At 34.4% G+C, this 15,310-nt stretch overlaps 1 non-coding gene across 1 annotated transcript; it reads left to right on the top strand.

The window, feature by feature from the left end:
• The first annotated feature begins 514 nt into the window (after positions 1-514).
• Positions 515-621, top strand: LOC113767205. Its single transcript, XR_003467924.1, has one exon. It is a non-coding gene; the product is annotated as a small nucleolar RNA R71 (small nucleolar RNA).
• Positions 622-15,310: the final 14,689 nt, after the last annotated feature.

The raw sequence follows: 15,310 nt of genomic DNA, 5'->3' as shown, positions 1-15,310 counted from the left end.
TTGCCATGATTGCTGAAATCCTGGTGGACGATTTGAGAATGAATTCTGTGGCCTGTTCCCATAGCTGAAGTTAGAGTGATCTCTCCAACCCGGATTGTATGTGCTAAAGTATGGATTGTACTACCTACGAGGCGCGGGCACGCCTCTGGCCATGTTTACTTGTTCAGTCCCATCCTTTTGCAACATGGGGCATGAGTCAGTGGGGTAGCCCACGTTTGTGCAGATTCCACAAACCTTTGCTTGGTGCACGTTCCCCACAACTAATTGTCGAACAAAAGATGTTAGCTCCGATAGTTGTTGCTGAATGGACGTCGTCTCCACCTCATTAACCCTGCGGGTAGGATTACTCTCACGAAAATCAAACTGTTGAGAATTTTCTGCCATAGCTTCAATGAGCAACAATGCTTCCCTCGGGGTCTTATTTGCCAGTGCTCCCCCACTTGCAGCATCAATGATACTCCTGTCGGACGGTTGGAGTCCCTCATAGAAATATTGGATCAATAGTTGTTCACTAATTTGATGCTGTGGGCATCTAGTACACAACTTGTTGAACCTTTCCCAATAATCATATAGGGATTCTCCGGAATACTGCTTAATGCTGCATATCTCCTTTTTCAGACTTGCGGCCCGGGATGCAGGGAAGAATTTTTTTAAAAATTTCTTTTTCAGTTGGACCCATGTTGTAATACTACTTGCAGGTAGGTAGTATAACCAATCCTTCACTGCATCCTTTAGGGAAAAAGGGAATGTTCTAAATTTGATCTGCTCCTCAGTAATTCTTGGAGGCTTCATACTGGAGTATACCACATCGAACTCCTGGATGTGTTTGTGGGGTTCCTTACCCGAAAGGCCATGGAACGTGGGTAGGAGGTGAATTAATCCTGACTTCAATTCGAATGAGGTATTTTCAGTCAAAGTTGGAAATGTAATGCACAAAAACTACTGGGGCAATTCCGAAACAGTCAACTCCCTTAGTGTTCTTGCATTTGCCATAGGAATGTCCTCTTCGCCTGGGTCATTTGAATTTTCACCATTCGAATCTGTTGATTCAACCTCAAGATTCAGTCCCTGAGATGCAGTGCTAGATTGCTCCTCTCTGAGCTGCCTAGTCTCTTTCCTAGTTTGGCACGTGGTCTTCTCTACGTCCGGGTCGAAAATCAATTCGCCTGTACGAGAAGAGCGAGACATAAACTAGAAAAATGCCAGACAAATCCAACAAAAATAACTTAAAAAGAAACAAAATTAACCAAAACACCGTCCCCCGCAATGGCGCCAAAAATTGACAGGTGTCGAGCCTGTGCAATAATAATTACTAAAATGTCCTAATCACCACCACAATTAATTATAGAACAAATCCAAGTATTGGAGCAGGGACTCTAGGTGTGCAATGGGTTATTTGATTCACCCTATTTCCGAAGAGTTTGCTTGATCCGATATATCAGAATTGTCTATAAAAGTATTAAATTTGCATACAATGGCAAGTAGGGTCGAATCCACAGGGAACGGATAGGAGATTGTTTCTTTCCAAGTCAATAGAACAAAATTAAAGGGATATTCAATGGAATGAAAATAAAAATAAAATAAACAAAATTCAAAAGCTAACTCAATAAGTACAATTTGCTAAAAATGGCAATTAATGAAATTCTACCCAAAGGATCAACTTCTCAGGCACGGTCCAATTAAATGATCATCGATGCAAAAATATTTCATTCATCCGTCACTAGGTTGGTTATAGCTATCAATAAGTTCTGACAACCAGTTCTTCCTTACTTTTTCGACAGTCAAGGTACGACCATTGACTGCTTCTCTAACTAGAAAACAACCCTAGATACGACCATAGGAATTTAATTATCCAATTGCATTAAATCTAGAAGAACCCAACCCTAATCAATAAACACGCTAAGAGGGTTTATTTAAACTAAATCTTACGTTTCCCCAACATAAAGCCAATTATGGTAGTTGCCACTAGTTGTCAACTAAACGAACAATTACAGATTCAATTTAATTAACGTGGCAGTAGGCTATTAGATTAAATTAAATATCCGACCGTTGATACTCAATTAATAAAATACCTTTGAACAATTAATCCAGGAAACGCACAAATAGTAACGAATGGGAAGAAATAATGAAAATTCGATTAGATCTCACAGATATTATGGACCGCGCCTTCGTATCGACCTTTGGATAGAAGAGAAACCTAACTGCTCCTCATCATATCAATCTCGCGTAGTTTGATTGATTTCATCCACACGATTGCCAAAGATTAGTAAAGACGAATTAACGAAGGAACCGAGGAGAAAAGTCTCCTTTCACTTCGTTTCGTGTTTGTATCCAAGCAAAAGGTAGAAGCCCAGGTCTCACAAAAGGCGTACGAAAACAAAAGGAATAAAAACCGAAAACTTCAAGTCGTTTTCCAGGGATAGCAACCGAAAGCTACTCCCAATTTTCTAGAGCTAGAGCTAAAAGTCCAAAAAGAAAAGACGTCTCACCCCTAGGAAAAGGAAACTAAAGCTAATCTCCTCTATTACACGTGAATCTGGCTTTTTAATTGCTGTTGAAGAGAAAGGGCAAAAACGTCTGACCGCGGAAAGAAACTCTAAAGCTCATCCAATCAATTACACGTGAATCTGGATTTTTTCTTTTTTTCCACAATAGCCGCCACCCAAAGAAGAAGAAAAATGTCTAAAGCAAGCCTTGTGTCTAGGGGTTTTAATCCCATGCTTCTCCATGGTCCACGTGCACCTAACCTCCTAATTGCCCACTTTTTACTGCTACCAATCTCGCGGGTCCGGCTTTAGGTACATCTCCTCAGTTTTTGGCGTGGGCACGCCATGAAATAAAGAGTCTTCTGGAAATTTGCCTCATGCGATCACTTTTAACACGAACCACCTACAATTTACACAAATATGAAATATGAGCAAAATCTCATTATTTAGCACAGTAAGTAGCCAAAATTATGATAGAATAACAGTGCAAAAGGTGCCCAATAGTTGCTATATCAACTTGCGTTGAGTATTAATAGTGGATTTGGAGAAGAGCTTGTAAACTTGAATTTAATGTAAGGGATTACTCATAAAGGGGGAGATTTTTTAGATTCATGAGTAAATGATTATGTCTCCTATTAATTTGAGAGATTAAAAAAGAGCACTTAATATGTAAGTAAAGTTCCGAAACCTAATAAATTAAGAGTTGAGTTCTTGACTTACATATTGGATTTTTTTATCGACTCTTTTGAAATATTTCTCCCTTACATGTTGGAATGATTTGGACGTAGATATTGCCTAATTTGCGTTTTAATTTATGGTCTGAAGTTGTTGAGATGCATATCTCCAACCAAAAATAAGTTGGGATACATTAATGGAGAGCTTCCACAACCTTCACTAATGGATTCAACTTTTCTTCATTGGAGAACTGAAGATTTGATTGTGAAAGGAAGGCTAATCAATTGTGTAGATCTATCCTTGATTGAAAACATTGTCCAATTTCCTACCACAAAAATGGTATAGGATGCGAGTGCTATGATCTATTTTGATAAGAGCAATACCTCCCAAGTTTATGAACTTCGAAGAAAAGTTATTTCAATAAGAAAAGGCAGAGTGCTAATTGAAAAATAATAAAATTATCTTCAGGACTGATGGAGAATTGACTTCCATTGACCTAATCCAATGAAGTGTGATGTTGTCGATCTTTAGAAATATAACTCTATTGTATAGGAAGAAAGGATATAAATCTTCCTTCATGAACTGGATGCCTGTTTAGACAAGATCCAGAGTGACATATTGCAACTGAATCACCAAGTTGATTGGTCAAATGCTACTAATCAGATTGGAAACTCATGTAAAGTAACAATTTCAACAACCAATGTTGGTCAAATACCCTCTCCCATGCCCAATATTGCTCTAGAGTTTTCTGATTGTATTTCTCAAGGTAACTATAAAGCAAACCAATGTGACAGTGAGTGGATTATTAACTCGGGGACTACTAATCACATAATCATTGATCCAATTGATTTCATGTGTGTTTTTGAGCCAAATGACTGATAATCTCTAAAGTTAATAGTGTCACATTTCCATTACAGAAGTTGGGACTGTTTTTTAATCTTATCTCTCTTCATACTTAATACTTTATTAATTCCTTCTATCTCAAATAAGTTGCTATCTATAAGCCAAATCAGGACCAATCTTAACTACACTTATGTATCCTGCATTTTGTCTTCTTCACGATATTCATACTAGGGAGATAACCCAACGTGGTAATAGGAGGAGTTTATATTTATATTATGTGGATGATTTCTACCCAGAAAAAAAAAAAAGCGGAGTACCGATGACACTATGGAACATGAGATATGGTCGTGGCATTGCCTTTTGGGATATCCATTACTTGAGTATATGAGACATCTACATTTGTATTTTAGCCAAGAGTTATAGGGTTCCTTACGAATGAAGGAAATGCATATAACAGTTAAATTCAATTTACAGTCAAGTTTTACATTTATAAATTTCTAAACACCCTATACGTGATTTATCATGAGTATACGGGTCGTGAGCGAGTATAAAGTATTAAGAGTCAAACCCATAGGGAAGACGAACAACTATCGACACTACTAAAATTTCTCTATTATTTAGATTATCAATAGATTAAAATAAATAAAACTAAGCTGCAAATGGATAGACAAACACAAATGAAAGCTTTCTAGGTATTGGAATACCTATCTACTCATGATAGTATAACTCCCTAACTAGATAAGTATCAAAACCTTAGCTAAGTTATGGCATACTTTCCTAATATTCACAATACCCACTTTCGTTATTATACCAACTATACTTATAACTAATCTATACCTACTTTCATTGTTATGAAATCAATTACAAGTTCATTTACTTTTCTGAAATTAATGAAACAAAGTTACAAAAACTACAATGGTGCATAGGGGCGGAGCCAGAAAAAAATCTTAGTGGGGGCAAAAATAACACTAAAATTTTTTATCTACTCTTTTTCTAATTTTTTAAGCAAAAAAAAAGTCTCATGCATAAAATCACCTTTTCACAAGTTAAAATATTTATCAAATAACCCATTTATTAGTTATTACATTAACTAATCAATTTTCAAATTTCTTTAATACAGTAATAGTCTCATGCTTTAGAAATATATTTGCAAACAAATTTAAAATAATAATAATAAGAAGTAATTGTTTAGAACTTGATTTTGATGGTCTCCTAAAGTTGGTGAAAAGAGCTGCAAAATGTGGCGGACCCAAGTACTAGAAGATCAATTGATTCTGGTGCAATCTCTAAATAGGATGAAATGATCAAAAGAAAGAGTAACAAGCTTTGGTTGTGGAAAAAAATGGCTCTCGTATGTATGTTGGGGAATGGGGACAACCGAGAGTCAGATGAGGAAAGGGAAATTGGGGAGTGGGGACAAAGGAAGTAAATGATAATTGGATGAAGTGATAAAAAGAAAAAGTAGTTGGCTTGGGTGTGGAAGAAGAGGAGCCGGTTGTGAAGGGCAGTGGGGGACCACAGGAGTAAAGGGAACTTGGGAAGTGGGGACCAAAAGGAATGACTGATATAATTGGTACTTGGCCCTGTTGGTGGGAAAATGGGAACTAGAGGAGGAAAGTGAATAATATAAATTTTGTGACCCATTCTTTCATATTTTTTCTAAAAAAAATTCTGGGGGCACATTTAAAATTATGTTAAAATTGTATATATGTAATAGGAATTTAAGGGGGGCAGTAGGGGCCCGTGCCCCCAATGCCCCCACTTTAAATCCGCCCCTGATGGTGCACCTCTACTTTTATGAGGGTACTCCTTAGATTTAATACTCTCATAAACTAGTGTCAAATTTCAATCCTTATTGCAAATCGAACACCTTGAGATGATCACAATCAATGGCCAGCTACTCATGATTATAAGAGCCAAAGTGCTAAATAACTCAATCAAGATCAAAGTATCAATTAGTCAAGAAATCAACCTCAAACAATCATAGAAAGTCTAACCAAATACCCAAGGCTTGAACTTTAACTCAATATCACAAACTAATATGCAAGATAGTTCAATACAAAGATAAAGTGGTGGAGAGAGGATAACCCTTGTCACTAGAGCTTCTTGATCTTCCGCTTCTTCATCTGCCTTGGTCTCCTTGTTGAGCCAATACAAAAATGGATAAACACAACACTACATTATTTTACACTAAAACAAGAAAAAATAAAGAGAGTTACACTTAGTAAGGACTTTGGTCTTACCTGCAATGGCAAGATGCAGCCCTTTGGTTCTTCTTCTTCTTCTCCAAACTCTTTCACTTCTCTTAAACTAATTAAAACTAAGAAAAGAACTCAAAACTTCACAAAATTAGAAGAACTAGGTACTATATATTCTTGGTCTTGCATTTTTGGAGCCAAAAGGTCAAAAAGAGAAGCTCCTAAAACGCCTCAATACAGCTGCATTTAGTCCCTTTATTTCCTTGTTAAGAATGTAGAAGAAACAAAAGTCAAGTAAGTTAGCAACTTGCAGCCATCACCAACACCATAAGAGTTTGTGCGAAACCGTTGGGGGATTCTGAAGAATCCTTCGAGGGATTCTTCCAGGAATCATGCAGGGCATGTTATTCTCTACTTTTCTCTTCAAAATGAACATTCTGTCTATAATCCCTTCAAAATCAGTTAAGAAACCCCCAAGGGTTTCTTCTTCTTCTTCTTGTTTTTTATTTTTTTTGTTTGTAACTTTCCATTCTTCATCCTTGAGTTGCACCACCTCTTCAAACATTGTTGTGACTTCTCAAACTTCTAATCCTTACTTTGTTAGTTCATCATTTCACTTCCAATTGAGCTTGATCGTTTTTCCTACAAAAGCAAAGAGATTTTGAAAGTAAAATGACAAAATCATAACTAATTCATCTATTAATTCAAGGTACAAATTAGAGAACAAAATGAGCAATTTATAGTATTTAACTTCACAAACTGATTCCAAAAGAATATGAAGCATCTTCAAAAAGATCACAAAATTAGTTCTTATCAACTGCGTCACACTAAAATCATTACTTATTCTCAAACAATATCAACAAATTAGTCAACTAATTGTTCAAGTGCCTAACCAAGTAACATGCTTTTTAAAATTCAAGACGTGATAAATTGCTTTTGTGAGACCTTATTTCTATAAATACAAGGTACCTTGATCATAACTTGCAAACGTTATTAAAATTTAAAACTTATAATTTATTCAATAACATAGGGACACCAATATTTTATTCAATATACACTTAAATCATCAACATTGGTTTAAATAACATATCATGGAAAGATAACCTATTAAAACTTAATACACCTGCTAACACTTTAGTCCATAAATATAAAACTCGATCGATCGTAGGTCTATTTCCCCCACTCTTTCTTCTTGACATAAACAATCTTGAATTTTCTATGTACAAGGAATATATATAGGAAATGTGGATTGAGCTCGTGCATTCAACAAGCAGCAACAACTTCCCTTGTTGGATCATGTAGCTATACTATGACCCCATTTGGCAAGTGAGTTTTTTATATGTTTGTCTAAAACTTTACTGTAATTTAATGTAGAAATTGTAGAAAAATTTTTTGAAGTGTATAAATTTTTGAATAGTTTGAAGTGTATAGTTAAAAACTTTGAGAAGTTTTTTAAGGTTACTGTATCTAAAGTTGTTAAAAAACTTATAGCAGACAAATTTAGCCAAAAACTTGCTTGCCAAACAAGGCTTATATTATACAGTTTGCAATAGTTTGTCACAAAATATCACATGCATAATCCATTTGGAAACATAAACATGGGTTGTTACATATTAGTACATGCCAGTAGCATAAGTGAACACGTATACATGGCACAAAAATAGTCAAGTTTGGAACTTGTAAACATATTATTAGATTCTTTTTACTTTACTGCTCATAAATAAGGCACATGCAATAGTTGGAATGTTGAATATTCAACTTATATCAAGGTTTTAAAACCCAACTTGTTCATTGAATAAAAAATCTTATTAGATAGACTAATCGTAATTGAGCCATTATTAATCTATGACATAATAAAGATGTCATAAATAATTATTTTGTTATTTTTATTATCATAAAGACCATCAAATACTCAAAAAGAACTATCTATGATAAACATAAGAAATGGTAATAATATTACGAAAAAAAAAACTTATGAAGTTATGAAAAAAAATTGAATTGTTATGTAAAAATTGAGGTACAATGTAGATAGTTTAATTTTAATAATGGTTTTTAGATAGAAACATAAAACTTAGTATGAAATTTTGGAATCTTAAACAATGTAGAGCTAAACGACAATTTTTAAAAGGTGAAATAACACAAAAACTAATATTGCATACATTTAGGGTACCTTTGAAATCTAAAATAAAATGTAAGAGTTAAATAGACAAAAAAGATTAAAAGAATAGTAAAACTTGTAAGAAAACATGCTTGGTCTCTAGTCTTCCATTTGGAAACATAAACCATCTTAGCTGTCCGCCATCTGCTTTTTAATCTTAGCCGCGAACTTGTTGAAATGAAACTTGTAAGACCCATTTCCGTGGCAAAGAGGACATGGTAATAAGGTTTTTCTTTTGTCTTTTTCCTTAAACCTGATTTATATGTCATTTTATGAATTAACTATTAAGTGGAGGATAATTTAGTTATCTCATTGGACGAAGGGAGATCCATGTAATTTGTAAAACTTTAGGGGATTTGAGTGAAATTGTCCGAAACTGTAGGGAAGGTTTATGAAAGTATCACTATATGATACTCCCTCCGTCCCACTTTGATAGTCCCATTTCTTTTTTCACACAATTTAAGAAAAAGTAGTTAACTTTGTTGGAAAAGTAAATTTAGATTGCTATTTTCCTAAAATACCCTCACATTAAATAGAGTACAACTTTATGGGAACTTGAATTGATGGTAAAAAAAGAATCAACTCTCATTAAATGGGATAGGTTTATAGTAACAACAACTTACATTGAATAAGGGCATTTTAGGAAAATTAAAATACAATTACATTTTTCAATTGGAAAGTGGACTACAATTTAGGACAGACGAAAAAGGAAAACGGGACTATCAAAGTGGGACGGAGGGAGTATGATAGAAAAGTACGTAAAATAGTTGGTTTATATTGGGTTCTTAGCCCCATCAAAGGTTTATATTGGGAAGGCTTATTTCATGCTAATAATTGTTCAATTTTCATTTGCTAATCAATGCATTGGATCATCATTATAATGCTTGAGTAAAATAGCGAAAGTCGTGTTGTTGCACATGCCTGGCCTGGTCTCAAGTCTTGGTTATTATTTCAAATCGTGAAATCCAAATAGAGTGGCTGAGTTGCAAATAGGGGTATTTGTGGGCCGGTAAATAGTAATTCGGCAAAAATAATTTTTAAATTTTTTTTTCAACAATGTGAATATCCAATCACCAGCCAAACTTTTATTTGGTCACTGGATTTCAGCTGAATAGTCAGTATCTAGGTAAAATATCAAAAGTTTTAGGGTAATTATCATTTCACCCCCTTAACGTTGGTGTTACTATCAATTTCTTATTTAACGTTATTTTTTAGTCACTTTACTCTCAAGACTAACAATCAAACTTAACGGAGTTTGTTAATTAAAGTAAAAAGACAAGTTTAGCATTTAAAGTTATTATCATTTTACCCCCATAAAATATAGTTTCATTATCAATTTACCCCATAGAGTTATTTTTTAGGTAATTTATCCTACCATTAAACCAACTTAGCTAGTTATAAAACTTTAGAAAAAAGTACCCTCTTCTTGTATAATAAAAATAACAAAAAATTTAGAATGCCTCTTCTCCTCTTTAGTATCAAGAAAAAAAATCAAAGTATTAATTTCTTTCTTCTTGGCAATCTTATTAATAATAAAAAAATAGAAAGATCGGGAGGGGGAGGGAGAGGGGGAGAGAGAGATAGAGAGAGAGAGAGAGAGAGAGTTCAATTCTTTTTTTAGAAAATACAAATAAGAAAGAATTATATACTTTTATTATTTTAAAATTATTTCACTTTACTGTTTACCACCAAATTTCAATCCTAATTCCCAACAACTTTAAATTAATACGATGATATTAGACTTTTTTTTTCTTTGCAAAATTTAATTTTTGTCTCCTTCTTTCCTATCTCTTTTTTTTTTCCTAGTATTAATAAGTGTGAAAAAAGAAATTTGAGAAAACCCTTTTCTTTTTATATTTTTGGATCTCTTAAAATGAAAAAAAAGAAGAATAATCATTCTAAATTTTTTATTTTTAATTATATATATAAGGGTAAATATATTTAAAAAATTTTGACCGTAGTAGTTAAATTAACGATGAAGTAAAATGCCAAGAAAATAATGTTAGGAATTTAATCGATTATATCACTATAATTTAAAGGAATAAAGTAATAATAATAACAGTGTAGTGATGCTATAGAATAAAAGGGTAATTTTGTCCAAAATTTCTTAACATGTTGAATTGAATTACTTATGAGGTGAAGTGATGAAAAGATAACGTTAGGGGGTAAAGTGATAGTGGTGATATAGTTTAAGGGGGTAAAGTGATAATTACCCAAATTTTTAAGATTGGTTTTCTAATATAGATTAGTTAAGTATATTTAATATGTAATTAACAATATAAAAGTTATTAATCTATTAATTAATATGCTTTTAAGGTCCCATTTTTATTTACAAGCATAAATTATAATTCATAGCATTCTTGACTAATACATTGATATGTAATATGATAAAAATATGAAATTTGATAATTCGATCGATAATCTGGAAGTTGAAAATCGAATTTCAATATCCATTCCAAGACTATTTTACCAAAATTTGAAATTGAATCTTAATCGGTTTTCCAAAATTCTGTTTTTCCGATATCTAGTTTTCGATCTAAATTGGGTCAGCCCGTTACTCAGTTTTTTCTGAAGTGTGAACACCCGTAGTTGCAAACATCAGTTCACATGGCTGATGGTTACGTAAAATAGGTAGTTTATATTGGAATCTTAACCCCACTGAAGGTTTTAACCAAGGAAGACTTATTTCATGCTAACAATTGTTCAATTCTCAACTGCAAATCAAGTCGAGTAACATAATCAAAGTTGTTCTGCTGCACATGCTTGGTCTGGATTCAGGTCTTGGTTTCCATTTCAAATAAAAAATCCAAGGACGGTGGTTGAGTAGCAAACATCAATTCACATGGCTGATAGTGAATTAACCAGGGAAGGGTCGTCATTTCATGCTAATACTTGGTCACTCCTCAACAGCTAATCAATGCTTGGTATCAACTATAAAGTCAGTGAAAGCAATATAATACTACGCTAAAACAATGAAAGTCGTGTTCTTGCACATGCTTGGTCTCTAGTCTTCCATTTCCGTATTCCGTTTCTAACCTAAGAAATTCAAAGAGGGTGCTTAAGTTGCAAAGATCAGTTTACGTGGCTGATAGTCGCATTTAAAAAAAAAAAAAAAACCACCTGAATGATTTGTCGTCAATTATTTCCTTCATCTCGGCTGAATACACAAGATAGGAAAGTATATACAACTCTACAGTAGGTAAAAGGCATTGTTGTGAAACGACTTCTGCATCCTTAAAGAGCTCATGTATGGGAATTCTGGTTTACTCCTTCTTCTTTGTAATTATCGCGAGATTGTGAAGTCAATCAATATCAAGCATATCCAACTTGCATATGTGAATTGGTGATAGGTCGAATTTGTTATTAAATATATGATTAATTTCTCCTGTATTCTTGCCAAATCTTGTTTTAATTATTAGATTCTACTTATATTTGGTGTTTTATGTTAATTGTAGGGCGTTGGAGTAAAAGGTGCTAAAAAAGGGGTTATTTTCTTAAGAGTTGATTGTCAAGCGCAAATTTCCCAATTTAAGATGGAGTCTAAGTGGAGTATTGGGTGAAGATTAGGAAATTATCACTTTTTATTAGATGTTTTATTATGAAACAATTAGCATTATCTTGAGAGTTTTCCTTTTTCAAGTAGAATTCTATTTTTATTGTTTTTCCTTTCTTCGGGTAGTGAATACAAGCGAGAACTACTAGTATTAGTAGAGAAAGGGGAGGCAATAGTGAGGGGACTAATCACTTAGATTAGGTTTTTATCTTTGTTTTGGTTGGCCGCATGTTGGGGGCTTTCTTTCACAGCAATTCGTTGGGAATTTCTCAACAATGAAGAACTAAATTCTTGTTTTCTAATCGAAGGTCAATTTGAAAATTCGGTTCCAAACATCTATGAGATCGAATTAATTTTATTTATTCTTTTTATTCATTGGTATTTGTACGTTTTCTAGTTTAACTTTTTATGATTGTTGTGTTATTTGAATGTCAAGGGTCTGATATTTGAATTAACCTAATAATCTACTGTCAGATTAATTGATTGAATCCGTAATTGTTGAATCGATTAATACCAGTGGCGACTAGCATTTCCACACGTTAGGGGAACGTATGATCTAATTTAAATAAACCCTCGCAATGTGTTTGTTGGTTAGAGTTAGACTTTTCTAATTCTTAATGCAATTGAGGAATTAAATCCTACGGTCGTACCTAGGGTTATTTCTTGGTTAGAGAAATAGCTAACGGTCATACCTTAGCTATCGATAAAGTAAGAAAAAGTTGGTTAACAGAGTTTGTTAATGACTATTACCAATCTATTAATGAGTAATTGAATTATCTTTGTATCGATGATCAGTTGATGGACCGTGTCTGAAAAGTTATACCTTTACCTAGAGTCGTATTTATTATTAATTTAATTTCTATTTATTTCCATTAGTTATTTTATCAGTTAGTTAATTAGTTATTTTCGTATTTTCCAAAACCCCCTTACTCTCGATTCTAAAAGAAACGAATTATCTCTAATTCCTGTGAATTCGACCCTACTCACCACTATATACAAAATTTATATTTTTCTCGAGTAGGTTTTTATTATTGCACAGGCTCGACATCTATCAAATTTTTGGTGCCGTTGTCGGGGATTGGTGTCTGATTAATTTGTTTCTTTCTAAATTCATTTTATTTTTATTTTTATTTTTATTTTCCTCGTATTATCATTTGTTCCCTAGTTTATGGCTATTACCATTCAATATTTTGGTGATAGACTGGATTTTATTCCTATGAAAGGTAATGAGCTTGTGCTTTTTCTGATGATAAACATTCAGATTCACTGAGTTTTCTTATAGAAAAAATGGCTGTTGCAACCTGTGAAATTTGTTATACCACGGATCATTCAACCGGTATGTGCCTTGAATTTTAAGATTACCTGAATGCCTCAATCAATAAATTTGGAGATTTTTCACCCTAATCTTAAACATGGTGTGACCCTTAATCAAATGGGTACGATCAACAATGATGGAATAATTCCAACTTGAATTATACAAAAGGGTCAACAGGTTTTCAACATCAATATCAACAGCAACAAATATCATCCATATCAGATATGTCCCTTGAAGAAATAATGGAATTAGTAACTACTAATACACATCGATTTCAGCAGGAGACAATGGTGTAATGATTCCACAGGAAATAAGACAAAATAGTTAGCCAAATTCTGTTAGCCAAATATTGTTTTGTTGGATTTGTTATAACGGCAACAACTTGCAGAAAGTTGGTTACAGTTAGTTAGTTGGAGGGAACTTCTATTAATAGTCCAATACTGATGTAAGGAAGGCATGCAAATTCTGATCTCAAAAGATTACAACTTCCCGCCTATTTTCATTCATTCTGCTCTCCCTCTTTCTCTCATTCCTTTCTCTCTATTCCTTTTCTTTCTATATTTTCTGTTCCTTAGCTGAACCATCAAATTCCCAACCATTACATTTGGTATCAGAGCTTGCGTCCTCGGATTTGCAAACTCCAGTCTAAGCAACAATGGCGGAAGACACCAGAATGAAGGGATTTGAGGAAATACTGAAGACACATGATGCAAGGATCCAAGCTATCCTCGATTCCAGTTCAATCGAACGTCAAGTTTTGGAGGAAAGATGGAGCCTAACTACGTGGATATGAAGGCTCTGGTGGAAGCAAACAGTGTTGAATTAAAGGAAGAAATGAAGAATTTCATGGTCATGATGAATGCTCAGTTCAATACCCTCATGAGGAACTTACAAGGGGAAAAGGGAATTCTAGGCCAACCTCCTAACTCATCTGAGCGACCTCCTAATCAAATACTTAGGAAAAGTCCTGAAGGAAGCAATCCTTTTCTGGCGAATAAGAGTCGTTTCCCAATAGGAGTTCCCAAACTAGAATTTCCCGGCTTTGGAGGATCTAATCCACGAGAATAGATCAGGAAATGTGAGAAGTTTTTTCAGCTATATCAGATTCCAGAAGGACAGCAGATGGATGTGGCTGAACTGTATTTGGAAGGCAAGGCTGATCTCTGGTATCAAAGCTTTAAGAAGGATAAAGGAGTGGTGCAATGAGGGGACTTTGGCTCAGAACTTTGTAGAAGATTTGGGGATCTAGGGGGAGAAGATGTGGTAGAGGAGTTCAACAAGTTGTACCAGAATTCATCAGTTATAGCATATCAGGAGAAGTTTGAAGAATTAAGAGCTGCTGTCATGGTAAAACTACCCCTCCTCTCTGAATCGTATTATGTTTCTAGCTTCCTGAGTGGGCTGAAGGAGGAGATCAAGGCTGCTGTGAAAATGCACATGCCCCAGACCATACAGGTAGCATTCGAAAAGGCTAGATGGCAAGAGCAGTATTTGAGCATCATCTTAAAGCAGAATAAAGCGCCAATGAAGGTACCTCCACTAATTTCTGCTGGAAGTAAACATACCCGCCCTAATGACCTGAGCCATAAGAAACCTGCAATCAGGTGTTTGAGAACAGTATTAAGAAGGATTCTTCTCAAGGTTATAAGAGAATCTCCTCCACAGAATTTCAGTACAAGAAGGATCACAACATGTGCTTCAGGTGTGGGGAAAAATTTTCCCCTGGACATAGCTGTCAGAATAGAGGGATACATTTAGTACTAGCAAATGAGGAAGGAATGTTTGACACTGAAGTAGATGAGGAAGAAAGGGAAATCATTGAGTATCTAGGGAATAAGTCTAGCAAGGATGTAGCCTTCTCACTACACTCAGTCTCAGGACACATGTCTTCTAATACCATTAAGATGATAGGGCACTATAGGGGGCACGATTTATCCATTCTGCCAGATGGGAGGGAGCACCAACTGTTTTATTAGATCAGCCATTGGTCAATTACATCCTAATTCTGTGCAGAATCATAAGCCCTTCAAGGTGAGGATAGCTGATGGAAAGCAGTTAACATGAAATCAGTGGATTCCAAAT

This window comes from Coffea eugenioides, chromosome 3 (genome assembly GCF_003713205.1).
Source record: "Coffea eugenioides isolate CCC68of chromosome 3, Ceug_1.0, whole genome shotgun sequence".
NCBI classification, from domain to species: domain Eukaryota; kingdom Viridiplantae; phylum Streptophyta; class Magnoliopsida; order Gentianales; family Rubiaceae; genus Coffea; species Coffea eugenioides.
The sequence above is the reverse complement of the archived record's forward strand: the minus strand, read 5'-3'. Positions and strand labels throughout refer to the sequence as shown.